The sequence below is a fragment of the Pseudophryne corroboree genome, chromosome 8 (genome assembly GCF_028390025.1).
Source record: "Pseudophryne corroboree isolate aPseCor3 chromosome 8, aPseCor3.hap2, whole genome shotgun sequence".
Taxonomy (NCBI): Eukaryota; Metazoa; Chordata; class Amphibia; order Anura; family Myobatrachidae; genus Pseudophryne; species Pseudophryne corroboree.
Window position 1 is genome coordinate 150,195,142 of NC_086451.1, and position 21,232 is coordinate 150,216,373.

The window sequence follows — 21,232 nt, forward strand, 5'->3', positions numbered from 1 at the left end:
AAATGCACCACAGGTATGGATGGATAGTATACTTGACGACACAGAGGTAGGTAAAGCAGTGGCCTACTTTACCGTACTGCTATATATTATATACTGGTGGTCAGCAGAATTATGCACTGTCCTACTACTATATATATACTGCGCACAAAAACTTAAATGCACCACAGGTATGGATGGATAGTATACTTGACAACACAGAGGTAGGTAGAGCAGTGGCCTACTGTACCGTACTGCTATATATTATATACTGGTGGTCAGCAAAATTATGGTCTGTCCTACTACTATATATATACTGCGCGCAAAAACTTAAATGCACCAGAGGTATGGATGGATAGTATACTTGATGACACAGAGGTAGGTAGAGCAGTGGCCTACTGTACCGTACTGCTATATATTATATACTGGTGGTCAGCAAAATTATGCACTGTCCTACTACTATATATATACTGCGCACAAAAACTTAAATGCACCACAGGTATGGATGGATAGTATACTTGACGACACAGAGGTAGGTAAAGCAGTGGCCTACTTTACCGTACTGCTATATATTATATACTGGTGGTCAGCAGAATTATGCACTGTCCTACTGCTATAAGTTTATATATACTGCGCACAAAAACTTAAATGCACCACAGGTATGGATGGATAATATACTTGACGACATAGAGGTAGGTAAAGCAGTGGCCTACTGTACCATACTGCTATATATTATATAATGGTGATCAGCAAAATTATGCACTGTCCTACTACTATATATATACTGCGCACAAAAACTTAAATGCACCACAGGTATGGATGGATAGTATACTTGACGACACAGAGGTAGGTAGAGCAGTGGCCTACTGTACCGTACTGCTATATATTATATACTGGTGGTCAGCAAAATTATGCACTGTCCTACTACTATAAGTATATATATACTGCGCACAAAAACTTAAATGCACCACAGGTATGGATGGATAGTATACTTGACGACATAGAGGTAGGTAGAGCAGTGGCCTACTGTACCGTACTGCTATATATTATATACTGGTGGTCAGCAAAATTATGCACTGTCCTACTACTATATATATACTGTGCACAAAAACTTAAATGCACCACAGGTATGGATGGATAGTATACTTGACGACACAGAGGTAGGTAGAGCAGTGGCCTACTGTACCGTACTGCTATATATTATATACTGGTGGTCAGCAAAATTATGCACTGTCCTACTACTATATATATACTGCGCACAAAAACTTAAATGCACCACAGGTATGGATGGATAGTATACTTGACGACACAGAGGTAGGTAGAGCAGTGGCCTACTGTACCGTACTGCTATATATTATATACTGGTGGTCAGCAAAATTATGCACTGTCCTACTACTATATATATACTGCGCACAAAAACTTAAATGCACCACAGGTATGGATGGATAGTATACTTGACGACACAGAGGTAGGTAGAGCAGTGGCCTACTGTACCATACTGCTATATATTATATACTGGTGGTCAGCAAAATTATGGTCTGTCCTACTACTATATATATACTGCGCGCAAAAACTTAAATGCACCAGAGGTATGGATGGATAGTATACTTGATGACACAGAGGTAGGTAGAGCAGTGGCCTACTGTACCGTACTGCTATATATTATATACTGGTGGTCAGCAAAATTATGCACTGTCCTACTACTATATATATACTGCGCACAAAAACTTAAATGCACCACAGGTATGGATGGATAGTATACTTGACGACACAGAGGTAGGTAAAGCAGTGGCCTACTTTACCGTACTGCTATATATTATATACTGGTGGTCAGCAGAATTATGCACTGTCCTACTGCTATAAGTTTATATATACTGCGCACAAAAACTTAAATGCACCACAGGTATGGATGGATAATATACTTGACGACATAGAGGTAGGTAAAGCAGTGGCCTACTGTACCATACTGCTATATATTATATAATGGTGATCAGCAAAATTATGCACTGTCCTACTACTATATATATACTGCGCACAAAAACTTAAATGCACCACAGGTATGGATGGATAGTATACTTGACGACACAGAGGTAGGTAGAGCAGTGGCCTACTGTACCGTACTGCTATATATTATATACTGGTGGTCAGCAAAATTATGCACTGTCCTACTACTATATATATACTGCGCACAAAAACTTAAATGCACCACAGGTATGGATGGATAGTATACTTGACGACACAGAGGTAGGTAGAGCAGTGGCCTACTGTACCGTACTGCTATATATTATATACTGGTGGTCAGCAAAATTATGCACTGTCCTACTACTATATATATACTGCGCACAAAAACTTAAATGCACCACAGGTATGGATGGATAGTATACTTGACGACATAGAGGTAGGTAGAGCAGTGGCCTACTGTACCATATTGCTATATATTATATACTGGTGGTCAGCAAAATGATGCACTGTCCTACTACTATATATATACTGTGCACAAAAACTTAAATGCACCACAGGTATGGATGGATAGTATACTTGACGACACAGAGGTAGGTAGAGCAGTGGCCTACTGTACCATACTGCTATATATTATATACTGGTGGTCAGCAAAATTATGCACTGTCCTACTACTATATATATACTGCGCACAAAAATTTAAATGCACCACAGGTATGGATGGATAGTATACTTGACGACACAGAGGTAGGCAGAGCAGTGGCCTACTTTACCGTACTGCTATATATTATATACTGGTGGTCAGCAAAATTATGCACTGTCCTACTACTATAAGTATATATATACTGCTCACAAAAACTTAAAAGCACCACAGGTATGGATGGATAGTATACTTGACAACACAGAGGTAGGTAGAGCAGTGGCCTACTGTACTGTTCTGCTATATATTATATACTGGTGGTCAGCAAAATTATGCACTGTCCTACTACTATATATATACTGCGCACAAAAACTTAAATGCACCACAGGTATGGATGGATAGTATACTTGATGACACAGAGGTAGGTAGAGCAGTGGCCTACTATACCGTACTGCTATATATTATATACTTGTGGTCAGCAAAATTATGCACTGTCCTACTACTATATATATATACTGCGCACAAAAACTTAAATGCACCACAGGTATGGATGGATAGTATACTTGACAACACAGAGGTAGGTAGAGCAGTGGCCTACTATACCGTACTGCTATATATTATATACTGGTGGTCAACAAAATTATGCACTGTCCTACTACTATACATATACTGCGCACAAAACTTAAATGCACCACAGGTATGGATGGATAGTATATTTGACAACACAGAGGTAGGTAGAGCAGTGGCCTACTGTACCGTACTGCTATATATTATATACTGGTGGTCAGCAAATTTATGCACTGTCCTACTACTATATATATACTGCGCACAAAAACTTAAATGCACCACAGGTATGGATGGATAGTATACTTGACGACACAGAGGTCTGTAGAGCAGTGGCCTACTGTACCGTACTGCTATATATTATATACTGGTGGTCAGCAAAATTATGCACTGTCCTACTACTATATATATACTGCGCACAAAAACTTAAATGCACCACAGGTATGGATGGATAGTATACTTGACAACACAGAGGTAGGTAGAGCAGTGGCCTACTGTACCGTACTGCTATATATTATATACTGGTGGTCAGCAAAATTATGGTCTGTCCTACTACTATATATATACTGCGCGCAAAAACTTAAATGCACCAGAGGTATGGATGGATAGTATACTTGATGACACAGAGGTAGGTAGAGCAGTGGCCTACTGTACCATACTGCTATATATTATATACTGGTGATCAGCAAAATTATGCACTGTCCTACTACTATATATATACTGCGCACAAAAACTTAAATGCACCACAGGTATGGATGGATAGTATACTTGACGACACAGAGGTAGGTAGAGCAGTGGCCTACTGTACCGTACTGCTATATATTATATACTGGTGGTCAGCAGAATTATGCACTGTCCTACTACTATAAGTATATATATACTGCGCACAAAAACTTAAATGCACCACAGGTATGGATGGATAGTATACTTGACGACATAGAGGTAGGTAGAGCAGTGGCCTACTGTACCGTACTGCTATATATTATATACTGGTGGTCAGCAAAATTATGCACTGTCCTACTACTGTACATATACTGCGCACAAAAACTTAAATGCACCACAGGTATGGATGGAAAGTATACTTGACGACACAGAGGTAGGTAGAGCAGTGGCCTACTGTACCGTACTGCTATATATTATATACTGGTGGTCAGCAAAATTATGCACTGTCCTACTACTATATATATACTGCGCACAAAAACTTAAATGCACCACAGGTATGGATGGATAGTATACTTGACGACATAGAGGTAGGTAGAGCAGTGGCCTACTGTACCGTACTGCTATATATTATATACTGGTGGTCAGCAAAATTATGCACTGTCCTACTACTATATATATACTGCGCACAAAAACTTAAATGCACCACAGGTATGGATGGATAGTATACTTGACGACACAGAGGTAGGCAGAGCAGTGGCCTACTGTACCGTACTGCTATATAATTTATATACTGGTGGTCAGCAAAATTATGCACAGTCCTACTACTATAAGTATATATATATATACTGCTCACAAAAACTTAAAAGCACCACAGGTATGGATGGATAGTATACTTGACAACACAGAGGTACGTAGAGCAGTGGCCTACTGTACCGTTCTGCTATATATTATATACTGGTGGTCAGCAAAATTATGCACTGTCCTACTACTATATATATACTGCGCACAAAAACTTAAATGCACCACAGGTATGGATGGATAGTATACTTGACGACACAGAGGTAGGTAGAGCAGTGGCCTACTGTACCGTACTGCTATATATTATATACTGGTGGTCAGCAAAATTATGCACTGTCCTACTACTATATATATACTGCGCACAAAAACTTAAATGCACCACAGGTATGGATGGATAGTATACTTGACAACACAGAGGTAGGTAGAGCAGTGGCCTACTATACCGTACTGCTATATATTATATACTGGTGTTCAACAAAATTATGCACTGTCCTACTACTATATATATACTGCGCACAAAAACTTAAATGCACCACAGGTATGGATGGATAGTATATTTGACAACACAGAGGTAGGTAGAGCAGTGGCCTACTGTACCGTACTGCTATATATTATATACTGGTGGTCTGCAAAATTATGCACTGTCCTACTACTATATATATACTGCGCACAAAAACTTAAATGCACCACAGGTATGGATGGATAGTATACTTGACGACACAGAGGTAGGTAAAGCAGTGGCCTACTTTACCGTACTGCTATATATTATATACTGGTGGTCAGCAGAATTATGCACTGTCCTACTGCTATAAGTATATATATACTGCGCACAAAAACTTAAATGCACCACAGGTATGGATGGATAGTATACTTGACGACATAGAGGTAGGTAGAGCAGTGGCCTACTGTACCATACTGCTATATATTATATACTGGTGATCAGCAAAATTATGCACTGTCCTACTACTATATATATACTGCGCACAAAAACTTAAATGCACCACAGGTATGGATGGATAGTATACTTGACGACACAGAGGTAGGTAGAGCAGTGGCCTACTGTACCGTACTGCTATATATTATATACTGGTGGTCAGCAGAATTATGCACTGTCCTACTACTATAAGTATATATATATACTGCGCACAAAAACTTAAATGCACCACAGGTATGGATGGATAGTATACTTGACGACATAGAGGTAGGTAGAGCAGTGGCCTACTGTACCGTACTGCTATATATTATATACTGGTGGTCAGCAAAATTATGCACTGTCCTACTACTATATATATACTGCGCACAAAAACTTAAATGCACCACAGGTATGGATGGATAGTATACTTGACGACACAGAGGTAGGCAGAGCAGTGGCCTACTGTACCGTACTGCTATATAATTTATATACTGGTGGTCAGCAAAATTATGCACAGTCCTACTACTATAAGTATATATATATATACTGCTCACAAAAACTTAAAAGCACCACAGGTATGGATGGATAGTATACTTGACAACACAGAGGTACGTAGAGCAGTGGCCTACTGTACCGTTCTGCTATATATTATATACTGGTGGTCAGCAAAATTATGCACTGTCCTACTACTATATATATACTGCGCACAAAAACTTAAATGCACCACAGGTATGGATGGATAGTATACTTGACGACACAGAGGTAGGTAGAGCAGTGGCCTACTGTACCGTACTGCTATATATTATATACTGGTGGTCAGCAAAATTATGCACTGTCCTACTACTATATATATACTGCGCACAAAAACTTAAATGCACCACAGGTATGGATGGATAGTATACTTGACAACACAGAGGTAGGTAGAGCAGTGGCCTACTATACCGTACTGCTATATATTATATACTGGTGTTCAACAAAATTATGCACTGTCCTACTACTATATATATACTGCGCACACAAACTTAAATGCACCACAGGTATGGATGGATAGTATATTTGACAACACAGAGGTAGGTAGAGCAGTGGCCTACTGTACCGTACTGCTATATATTATATACTGGTGGTCTGCAAAATTATGCACTGTCCTACTACTATATATATACTGCGCACAAAAACTTAAATGCACCACAGGTATGGATGGATAGTATACTTGACGACACAGAGGTAGGTAAAGCAGTGGCCTACTTTACCGTACTGCTATATATTATATACTGGTGGTCAGCAGAATTATGCACTGTCCTACTGCTATAAGTATATATATACTGCGCACAAAAACTTAAATGCACCACAGGTATGGATGGATAGTATACTTGACGACATAGAGGTAGGTAGAGCAGTGGCCTACTGTACCATACTGCTATATATTATATACTGGTGATCAGCAAAATTATGCACTGTCCTACTACTATATATATACTGCGCACAAAAACTTAAATGCACCACAGGTATGGATGGATAGTATACTTGACGACACAGAGGTAGGTAGAGCAGTGGCCTACTGTACCGTACTGCTATATATTATATACTGGTGGTCAGCAGAATTATGCACTGTCCTACTACTATAAGTATATATATACTGCGCACAAAAACTTAAATGCACCACAGGTATGGATGGATAGTATACTTGACGACATAGAGGTAGGTAGAGCAGTGGCCTACTGTACCGTACTGCTATATATAATATACTGGTGGTCAGCAAAATTATGCACTGTCCTACTACTATATATATACTGCGCACAAAAACTTAAATGCACCACAGGTATGGATGGATAGTATACTTGACGACACAGAGGTAGGTAGAGCAGTGGCCTACTGTACCGTACTGCTATATATTATATACTGGTGGTCAGCAAAATTATGCACTGTCCTACTACTATATATATACTGCGCACAAAAACTTAAATGCACCACAGGTATGGATGGATAGTATACTTGACGACACAGAGGTAGGTAGAGCAGTGGCCTACTGTACCGTACTGCTATATATTATATACTGGTGGTCAGCAAAATTATGCACTGTCCTACTACTATATATATACTGCGCACAAAAACTTAAATGCACCACATGTATGGATGGATAGTATACTTGACGACACAGAGGTAGGTAGAGCAGTGGCCTACTGTACCATACTGCTATATATTATATACTGGTGGTCAGCAAAATTATGGTCTGTCCTACTACTATATATATACTGCGCGCAAAAACTTAAATGCACCAGAGGTATGGATGGATAGTATACTTGATGACACAGAGGTAGGTAGAGCAGTGGCCTACTGTACCGTACTGCTATATATTATATACTGGTGGTCAGCAAAATTATGCACTGTCCTACTACTATATATATACTGCGCACAAAAACTTAAATGCACCACAGGTATGGATGGATAGTATACTTGACGACACAGAGGTAGGTAAAGCAGTGGCCTACTTTACCGTACTGCTATATATTATATACTGGTGGTCAGCAGAATTATGCACTGTCCTACTGCTATAAGTTTATATATACTGCGCACAAAAACTTAAATGCACCACAGGTATGGATGGATAGTATACTTGACGACATAGAGGTAGGTAAAGCAGTGGCCTACTGTACCATACTGCTATATATTATATAATGGTGATCAGCAAAATTATGCACTGTCCTACTACTATATATATACTGCGCACAAAAACTTAAATGCACCACAGGTATGGATGGATAGTATACTTGACGACACAGAGGTAGGTAGAGCAGTGGCCTACTGTACCGTACTGCTATATATTATATACTGGTGGTCAGCAGAATTATGCACTGTCCTACTACTATAAGTATATATATACTGCGCACAAAAACTTAAATGCACCACAGGTATGGATGGATAGTATACTTGACGACATAGAGGTAGGTAGAGCAGTGGCCTACTGTACCGTACTGCTATATATTATATACTGGTGGTCAGCAAAATTATGCACTGTCCTACTACTATATATATACTGCGCACAAAAACTTAAATGCACCACAGGTATGGATGGATAGTATACTTGACGACACAGAGGTAGGTAGAGCAGTGGCCTACTGTACCGTACTGCTATATATTATATACTGGTGGTCAGCAAAATTATGCACTGTCCTACTACTATATATATACTGCGCACAAAAACTTAAATGCACCACAGGTATGGATGGATAGTATACTTGACGACATAGAGGTAGGTAGAGCAGTGGCCTACTGTACCGTACTGCTATATATTATATACTGGTGGTCAGCAAAATTATGCACTGTCCTACTACTATATATATACTGCACACAAAAACTTAAATGCACCACAGGTATGGATGGATAGTATACTTGACGACACAGAGGTAGGTAGAGCAGTGGCCTACTGTACCGTACTGCTATATATTATATACTGGTGGTCAGCAAAATTATGCACTGTCCTACTACTATATATATACTGCGCACAAAAACTTAAATGCACCACAGGTATGGATGGATAGTATACTTGACGACACAGAGGTAGGTAGAGCAGTGGCCTACTGTACCGTACTGCTATATATTATATACTGGTGGTCAGTAGAATTATGCACTGTCCTACTACTATAAGTATATATATACTGCGCACAAAAACTTAAATGCACCACAGGTATGGATGGATAGTATACTTGACGACATAGAGGTAGGTAGAGCAGTGGCCTACTCTACCATATTGCTATATATTATATACTGGTGGTCAGCAAAATTATGCACTGTCCTACTACTATATATATACTGTGCACAAAAACTTAAATGCACCACAGGTATGGATGGATAGTATACTTGACGACACAGAGGTAGGTAGAGCAGTGGCCTACTGTACCATACTGCTATATATTATATACTGTTGGTCAGCAAAATTATGCACCGTCCTACTACTATAAGTATATATATACTGCGCACAAAAACTTAAATGCACCACAGGTATGGATGGATAGTATACTTGACGACACAGAGGTAGGTAGAGCAGTGGCCTACTGTACCATACTGCTATATATTATATACTGGTGGTCAGCAAAACTATGCACTGTCCTACTACTATATATATACTGCGCACAAAAATTTAAATGCACCACAGGTATGGATGGATAGTATACTTGACGACACAGAGGTAGGCAGAGCAGTGGCCTACTTTACCGTACTGCTATATATTATATACTGGTGGTCAGCAAAATTATGCACTGTCCTACTACTATAAGTATATATATACTGCTCACAAAAACTTAAAAGCACCACAGGTATGGATGGATAGTATACTTGACAACACAGAGGTAGGTAGAGCAGTGGCCTACTGTACTGTTCTGCTATATATTATATACTGGTGGTCAGCAAAATTATGCACTGTCCTACTACTATATATATACTGCGCACAAAAACTTAAATGCACCACAGGTATGGATGGATAGTATACTTGATGACACAGAGGTAGGTAGAGCAGTGGCCTACTATACCGTACTGCTATATATTATATACTTGTGGTCAGCAAAATTATGCACTGTCCTACTACTATATATATATACTGCGCACAAAAACTTAAATGCACCACATGTATGGATGGATAGTATACTTGACAACACAGAGGTAGGTAGAGCAGTGGCCTACTATACCGTACTGCTATATATTATATACTGGTGGTCAACAAAATTATGCACTGTCCTACTACTATACATATACTGCGCACAAAACTTAAATGCACCACAGGTATGGATGGATAGTATATTTGACAACACAGAGGTAGGTAGAGCAGTGGCCTACTGTACCGTACTGCTATATATTATATACTGGTGGTCAGCAAATTTATGCACTGTCCTACTACTATATATATACTGCGCACAAAAACTTAAATGCACCACAGGTATGGATGGATAGTATACTTGACGACACAGAGGTCTGTAGAGCAGTGGCCTACTGTACCGTACTGCTATATATTATATACTGGTGGTCAGCAAAATTATGCACTGTCCTACTACTATATATATACTGCGCACAAAAACTTAAATGCACCACTGGTATGGATGGATAGTATACTTGACAACACAGAGGTAGGTAGAGCAGTGGCCTACTGTACCGTACTGCTATATATTATATACTGGTGGTCAGCAAAATTATGGTCTGTCCTACTACTATATATATACTGCGCGCAAAAACTTAAATGCACCACAGGTATGGATGGATAGTATACTTGACGACACAGAGGTAGGTAAAGCAGTGGCCTACTTTACCGTACTGCTATATATTATATACTGGTGGTCAGCAGAATTATGCACTGTCCTACTGCTATAAGTATATATATACTGCGCACAAAAACTTAAATGCACCACAGGTATGGATGGATAGTATACTTGACGACATAGAGGTAGGTAGAGCAGTGGCCTACTGTACCATACTGCTATATATTATATACTGGTGGTCAGCAGAATTATGGTCTGTCCTACTACTATATATATGTACTGCGCGCAAAAACTTAAATGCACCACAGGTATGGATGGATAGTATACTTGACGACACAGAGGTAGGTAAAGCAGTGGCCTACTTTACCGTACTGCTATATATTATATACTGGTGGTCAGCAGAATTATGCACTGTCCTACTACTATAAGTATATATATACTGCGCACAAAAACTTAAATGCACCACAGGTATGGATGGATAGTATACTTGACGACATAGAGGTAGGTAGAGCAGTGGCCTACTGTACCGTACTGCTATATATTATATACTGGTGGTCAGCAAAATTATGCACTGTCCTACTACTGTACATATACTGCGCACAAAAACTTAAATGCACCACAGGTATGGATGGATAGTATACTTGACGACACAGAGGTAGGTAGAGCAGTGGCCTACTGTACCGTACTGCTATATATTATATACTGGTGGTCAGCAAAATTATGCACTGTCCTACTACTATATATATATACTGCGCACAAAAACTTAAATGCACCACAGGTATGGATGGATAGTATACTTGACGACATAGAGGTAGGTAGAGCAGTGGCCTACTGTACCGTACTGCTATATATTATATACTGGTGGTCAGCAAAATTATGCACTGTCCTACTACTATATATATACTGCGCACAAAAACTTAAATGCACCACAGGTATGGATGGATAGTATACTTGACGACACAGAGGTAGGCAGAGTAGTGGTCTACTGTACCGTACTGCTATATAATTTATATACTGGTGGTCAGCAAAATTATGCACTGTCCTACTACTATAAGTATATATATATATACTGCTCACAAAAACTTAAAAGCACCACAGGTATGGATGGATAGTATACTTGACAACACAGAGGTAGGTAGAGCAGTGGCCTACTGTACCGTTCTGCTATATATTATATACTGGTGGTCAGCAAAATTATGCACTGTCCTACTACTATATATATACTGCGCACAAAAACTTAAATGCACCACAGGTATGGATGGATAGTATACTTGACAACACAGAGGTAGGTAGAGCAGTGGCCTACTATACCGTACTGCTATATATTATATACTGGTGGTCAACAAAATTATGCACTGTCCTACTACTATATATATATACATACTGCGCACAAAAACTTAAATGCACCACAGGTATAGATGGATAGTATATTTGACAACACAGAGGTAGGTAGAGCAGTGGCCTACTGTACCGTACTGCTATATATTATATACTGGTGGTCAGCAAAATTATGCACTGTCCTACTACTATATATATACTGCGCACAAAAACTTAAATGCACCACAGGTATGGATGGATAGTATACTTGACAACACAGAGGTAGGTAGAGCAGTGGCCTACTGTACCGTACTGCTATATATTATATACTGGTGGTCAGCAAAATTATGGTCTGTCCTACTACTATATATATACTGCGCGCAAAAACTTAAATGCACCAGAGGTATGGATGGATAGTATACTTGATGACACAGAGGTAGGTAGAGCAGTGGCCTACTGTACCGTACTGCTATATATTATATACTGGTGGTCAGCAAAATTATGCACTGTCCTACTACTATATATATACTGCGCACAAAAACTTAAATGCACCACAGGTATGGATGGATAGTATACTTGACGACACAGAGGTAGGTAAAGCAGTGGCCTACTTTACCGTACTGCTATATATTATATACTGGTGGTCAGCAGAATTATGCACTGTCCTACTGCTATAAGTTTATATATACTGCGCACAAAAACTTAAATGCACCACAGGTATGGATGGATAATATACTTGACGACATAGAGGTAGGTAAAGCAGTGGCCTACTGTACCATACTGCTATATATTATATAATGGTGATCAGCAAAATTATGCACTGTCCTACTTCTATATATATACTGCGCACAAAAACTTAAATGCACCACAGGTATGGATGGATAGTATACTTGACGACACAGAGGTAGGTAAAGCAGTGGCCTACTTTACCGTACTGCTATATATTATATACTGGTGGTCAGCAGAATTATGCACTGTCCTACTGCTATAAGTATATATATACTGCGCACAAAAACTTAAATGCACCACAGGTATGGATGGATAGTATACTTGACGACATAGAGGTAGGTAGAGCAGTGGCCTACTGTACCGTACTGCTATATATTATATACTGGTGTTCAACAAAATTATGCACTGTCCTACTACTATATATATACTGCGCACAAAAACTTAAATGCACCACAGGTATGGATGGATAGTATATTTGACAACACAGAGGTAGGTAGAGCAGTGGCCTACTGTACCGTACTGCTATATATTATATACTGGTGGTCAGCAAAATTATGCACTGTCCTACTACTATATATATACTGCGCACAAAAACTTAAATGCACCACAGGTATGGATGGATAGTATACTTGACGACACAGAGGTAGGTAAAGCAGTGGCCTACTTTACCGTACTGCTATATATTATATACTGGTGGTCAGCAGAATTATGCACTGTCCTACTGCTATAAGTATATATATACTGCGCACAAAAACTTAAATGCACCACAGGTATGGATGGATAGTATACTTGACGACATAGAGGTAGGTAGAGCAGTGGCCTACTGTACCATACTGCTATATATTATATACTGGTGATCAGCAAAATTATGCACTGTCCTACTACTATATATATACTGCGCACAAAAACTTAAATGCACCACAGGTATGGATGGATAGTATACTTGACGACACAGAGGTAGGTAGAGCAGTGGCCTACTGTACCGTACTGCTATATATTATATACTGGTGGTCAGTAGAATTATGCACTGTCCTACTACTATAAGTATATATATACTGCGCACAAAAACTTAAATGCACCACAGGTATGGATGGATAGTATACTTGACGACATAGAGGTAGGTAGAGCAGTGGCCTACTGTACCATATTGCTATATATTATATACTGGTGGTCAGCAAAATTATGCACTGTCCTACTACTATATATATACTGTGCACAAAAACTTAAATGCACCACAGGTATGGATGGATAGTATACTTGACGACACAGAGGTAGGTAGAGCAGTGGCCTACTGTACCATACTGCTATATATTATATACTGTTGGTCAGCAAAATTATGCACCGTCCTACTACTATAAGTATATATATACTGCGCACAAAAACTTAAATGCACCACAGGTATGGATGAATAGTATACTTGACGACACAGAGGTAGGTAGAGCAGTGGCCTACTGTACCATACTGCTATATATTATAGACTGGTGGTCAGCAAAATTATGCACTGTCCTACTACTATATAAATACTGCGCACAAAAATTTAAATGCACCACAGGTATGGATGGATAGTATACTTGACGACACAGAGGTAGGCAGAGCAGTGGCCTACTTTACCGTACTGCTATATATTATATACTGGTGGTCAGCAAAATTATGCACTGTCCTACTACTATAAGTATATATATACTGCTCACAAAAACTTAAAAGCACCACAGGTATGGATGGATAGTATACTTGACAACACAGAGGTAGGTAGAGCAGTGGCCTACTGTACTGTTCTGCTATATATTATATACTGGTGGTCAGCAAAATTATGCACTGTCCTACTACTATATATATACTGCGCACAAAAACTTAAATGCACCACAGGTATGGATGGATAGTATACTTGATGACACAGAGGTAGGTAGAGCAGTGGCCTACTATACCGTACTGCTATATATTATATACTTGTGGTCAGCAAAATTATGCACTGTCCTACTACTATATATATATACTGCGCACAAAAACTTAAATGCACCACAGGTATGGATGGATAGTATACTTGACAACACAGAGGTAGGTAGAGCTGTGGCCTACTATACCGTACTGCTATATATTATATACTGGTGGTCAACAAAATTATGCACTGTCCTACTACTATACATATACTGCGCACAAAACTTAAATGCACCACAGGTATGGATGGATAGTATATTTGACAACACAGAGGTAGGTAGAGCAGTGGCCTACTGTACCGTACTGCTATATATTATATACTGGTGGTCAGCAAATTTATGCACTGTCCTACTACTATATATATACTGCGCACAAAAACTTAAATGCACCAGAGGTATGGATGGATAGTATACTTGACGACACAGAGGTCTGTAGAGCAGTGGCCTACTGTACCGTACTGCTATATATTATATACTGGTGGTCAGCAAAATTATGCACTGTCCTACTACTATATATATACTGCGCACAAAAACTTAAATGCACCACAGGTATGGATGGATAGTATACTTGACAACACAGAGGTAGGTAGAGCAGTGGCCTACTGTACCGTACTGCTATATATTATATACTGGTGGTCAGCAAAATTATGGTCTGTCCTACTACTATATATATACTGCGCGCAAAAACTTAAATGCACCAGAGGTATGGATGGATAGTATACTTGATGACACAGAGGTAGGTAGAGCAGTGGCCTACTGTACCGTACTGCTATATATTATATACTGGTGGTCAGCAAAATGATGCACTGTCCTACTACTATATATATACTGCGCACAAAAACTTAAATGCACCACAGGTATGGATGGATAGTATACTTGACGACACAGAGGTAGGTAAAGCAGTGGCCTACTTTACCGTACTGCTATATATTATATACTGGTGGTCAGCAGAATTATGCACTGTCCTACTGCTATAAGTATATATATACTGCGCACAAAAACTTAAATGCACCACAGGTATGGATGGATAGTATACTTGACGACATAGAGGTAGGTAGAGCAGTGGCCTACTGTACCATACTGCTATATATTATATACTGGTGATCAGCAAAATTATGCACTGTCCTACTACTATATATATACTGCGCACAAAAACTTAAATGCACCACAGGTATGGATGGATAGTATACTTGACGACACAGAGGTAGGTAGAGCAGTGGCCTACTGTACCGTACTGCTATATATTATATACTGGTGGTCAGCAGAATTATGCACTGTCCTACTACTATAAGTATATATATACTGCGCACAAAAACTTAAATGCACCACAGGTATGGATGGATAGTATACTTGACGACATAGAGGTAGGTAGAGCAGTGGCCTACTGTACCGTACTGCTATATATTATATACTGGTGGTCAGCAAAATTATGCACTGTCCTACTACTGTACATATACTGCGCACAAAAACTTAAATGCACCACAGGTATGGATGGATAGTATACTTGACGACACAGAGGTAGGTAGAGCAGTGGCCTACTGTACCGTACTGCTATATATTATATACTGGTGGTCAGCAAAATTATGCACTGTCCTACTACTATATATATACTGCGCACAAAAACTTAAATGCACCACAGGTATGGATGGATAGTATACTTGCCGACATTTAGGTAGGTAGAGCAGTGGCCTACTGTACCGTACTGCTATATATTATATACTGGTGGTCAGCAAAATTATGCACTGTCCTACTACTATATATATACTGCGCACAAAAACTTAAATGCACCACAGGTATGGATGGATAGTATACTTGACGACACAGAGGTAGGCAGAGCAGTGGCCTACTGTACCGTACTGCTATATAATTTATATACTGGTGGTCAGCAAAATTATGCACTGTCCTACTACTATAAGTATATATATATATACTGCTCACAAAAACTTAAAAGCACCACAGGTATGGATGGATAGTATACTTGACAACACAGAGGTAGGTAGACCAGTGGCCTACTGTACCGTTCTGCTATATATTATATACTGGTGGTCAGCAAAATTATGCACTGTCCTACTACTATATATATACTGCGCACAAAAACTTAAATGCACCACAGGTATGGATGGATAGTATACTTGATGACACAGAGGTAGGTAGAGCAGTGGCCTACTGTACCGTACTGCTATATATTATATACTGGTGGTCAGCAAAATTATGCACTGTCCTACTACTATATATATACTGCGCACAAAAACTTAAATGCACCACAGGTATGGATGGATAGTATACTTGACAACACAGAGGTAGGTAGAGCAGTGGCCTACTATACCGTACTGCTATATATTATATACTGGTGGTCAACAAAATTATGCACTGTCCTACTACTATATATATATACATACTGCGCACAAAAACTTAAATGCACCACAGGTATGGATGGATAGTATATTTGACAACACAGAGGTAGGTAGAGCAGTGGCCTACTGTACCGTACTGCTATATATTATATACTGGTGGTCAGCAAAATTATGCACTGTCCTACTACTATATATATACTGCGCACAAAAACTTAAATGCACCACAGGTATGGATGGATAGTATACTTGACAACACAGAGGTAGGTAGAGCAGTGGCCTACTGTACCGTACTGCTATATATTATATACTGGTGGTCAGCAAAATTATGGTCTGTCCTACTACTATATATATACTGCGCGCAAAAACTTAAATGCACCAGAGGTATGGATGGATAGTATACTTGATGACACAGAGGTAGGTAGAGCAGTGGCCTACTGTACCGTACTGCTATATATTATATACTGGTGGTCAGCAAAATTATGCACTGTCCTACTACTATATATATACTGCGCACAAAAACTTAAATGCACCACAGGTATGGATGGATAGTATACTTGACGACACAGAGGTAGGTAAAGCAGTGGCCTACTTTAACGTACTGCTATATATTATATACTGGTGGTCAGCAGAATTATGCACTGTCCTACTGCTATAAGTTTATATACACTGCGCACAAAAACTTAAATGCACCACAGGTATGGATGGATAATATACTTGACGACATAGAGGTAGGTAAAGCAGTGGCCTACTGTACCATACTGCTATATATTATATAATGGTGATCAGCAAAATTATGCACTGTCCTACTACTATATATATACTGCGCACAAAAACTTAAATGCACCACAGGTATGGATGGATAGTATACTTGACGACACAGAGGTAGGTAGAGCAGTGGCCTACTGTACCGTACTGCTATATATTATATACTGGTGGTCAGCAGAATTATGCACTGTCCTACTACTATAAGTATATATATACTGCGCACAAAAACTTAAATGCACCACAGGTATGGATGGATAGTATACTTGACGACATAGAGGTAGGTAGAGCAGTGGCCTACTGTACCGTACTGTTATATATTATATACTGGTGGTCAGCAAAATTATGCACTGTCCTACTACTATATATATACTGCGCACAAAAACTTAAATGCACCACAGGTATGGATGGATAGTATACTTGACGACACAGAGGTAGGTAGAGCAGTGGCCTACTGTACCGTACTGCTATATATTATATACTGGTGGTCAGCAAAATTATGCACTGTCCTACTACTATATATATACTGCGCACAAAAACTTAAATGCACCACAGGTATGGATGGATAGTATACTTGACGACACAGAGGTAGGTAGAGCAGTGGCCTACTGTACCGTACTGCTATATATTATATACTGGTGGTCAGCAAAATTATGCACTGTCCTACTACTATATATATACTGCGCACAAAAACTTAAATGCACCACAGGTATGGATGGATAGTATACTTGACGACACAGAGGTAGGTAGAGCAGTGGCCTACTGTACCATACTGCTATATATTATATACTGGTGGTCAGCAAAATTATTGTCTGTCCTACTACTATATATATACTGCGCGCAAAAACTTAAATGCACCAGAGGTATGGATGGATAGTATACTTGATGACACAGAGGTAGGTAGAGCAGTGGCCTACTGTACCGTACTGCTATATATTATATACTGGTGGTCAGCAAAATTATGCACTGTCCTACTACTATATATATACTGCGCACAAAAACTTAAATGCACCACAGGTATGGATGGATAGTATACTTGACGACACAGAGGTATGTAAAGCAGTGGCCTACTTTACCGTACTGCTATATATTATATACTGGTGGTCAGCAGAATTATGCACTGTCCTACTGCTATAAGTTTATATATACTGCGCACAAAAACTTAAATGCACCACAGGTATGGATGGATAATATACTTGACGACATAGAGGTAGGTAAAGCAGTGGCCTACTGTACCATACTGCTATATATTATATAATGGTGATCAGCAAAATTATGCACTGTCCTACTACTATATATATACTGCGCACAAAAACTTAAATGCACCACAGGTATGGATGGATAGTATACTAGACGACACAGAGGTAGGTAGAGCAGTGGCCTACTGTACCGTACTGCTATATATTATATACTGGTGGTCAGCAGAATTATGCACTGTCCTACTACTATAAGTATATATATACTGCGCACAAAAACTTAAATGCACCACAGGTATGGATGGATAGTATACTTGACGACATAGAGGTAGGTAGAGCAGTGGCCTACTGTACCGTACTGCTATATATTATATACTGGTGGTCAGCAAAATTATGCACTGTCCTACTACTATATATATACTGCGCACAAAAACTTAAATGCACCACAGGTATGGATGGATAGTATACTTGACGACACAGAGGTAGGTAGAGCAGTGGCCTACTGTACCGTACTGCTATATATTATATACTGGTGGTCAGCAAAATTATGCACTGTCCTACTACTATATATATACTGCGCACAAAAACTTAAATGCACCACAGGTATGGATGGATAGTATACTTGACGACATAGAGGTAGGTAGAGCAGTGGCCTACTGTACCGTACTGCTATATATTATATACTGGTGGTCAGCAAAATTATGCACTGTCCTACTACTATATATATACTGCGCACAAAAACTTAAATGCACCACAGGTATGGATGGATAGTATACTTGACGACACAGAGGTAGGTAGAGCAGTGGCCTACTGTACCGTACTGCTATATATTATATACTGGTGGTCAGCAAAATTATGCACTGTCCTACTACTATATATATACTGCGCACAAAAACTTAAATGCACCACAGGTATGGATGGATAGTATACTTGACGACACAGAGGTAGGTAGAGCAGTGGCCTACTGTACCGTACTGCTATATATTATATACTGGTGGTCAGTAGAATTATGCACTGTCCTACTACTATAAGTATATATATACTGCGCACAAAAACTTAAATGCACCACAGGTATGGATGGATAGTATACTTGACGACATAGAGGTAGGTAGAGCAGTGGCCTACTGTACCATATTGCTATATATTATATACTGGTGGTCAGCAAAATTATGCACTGTCCTACTACTATATATATACTGTGCACAAAAACTTAAATGCACCACAGGTATGGATGGATAGTATACTTGACGACACAGAGGTAGGTAGAGCAGTGGCCTACTGTACCATACTGCTATATATTATATACTGGTGGTCAGCAAAATTATGCACCGTCCTACTACTATAAGTATATATATACTGCGCACAAAAACTTAAATGCACCACAGGTATGGATGGATAGTATACTTGACGACACAGAGGTAGGTAGAGCAGTGGCCTACTGTACCATACTGCTATATATTATATTCTGGTGGTCAGCAAAATTATGCACTGTCCTACTACTATATATATACTGCGCACAAAAACTTAAATGCACCACAGGTATGGATGGATAGTATACTTGACGACACAGAGGTAGGCAGAGCAGTGGCCTACTGTACCGTACTGCTATATATTATATACTGGTGGTCAGCAAAATTATGCACTGTCCTACTACTATAAGAATATATATACTGCTCACAAAAACTTAAAAGCACCACAGGTATGGATGGATAGTATACTTGACAACACAGAGGTAGGTAGAGCAGTGGCCTACTGTACCGGTCTGCTATATATTATATACTGGTGGTCAGCAAAATTATGCACTGTCCTACTACTATATATATACTGCGCACAAAAACTTAAATGCACCACAGGTATGGATGGATAGTATACTTGACAACACAGAGGTAGGTAGAGCAGTGGCCTACTGTACCGTACTGCTATATATTATATACTGGTGGTCAGCAAAATTATGCACTGTCCTACTACTATAAGTATATATATACTGCTCACAAAAACTTAAAAGCACCACAGGTATGGATGGATAGTATACTTGACAACACAGAGGTAGGTAGAGCAGTGGCCTACTTTACCGTACTGCTATATATTATATACTGGTGGTCAGCAAAATTATGCACTGTCCTACTACTATATATATACTGCGCACAAAAACTTAAATGCACCACAGGTATGGATGGATAG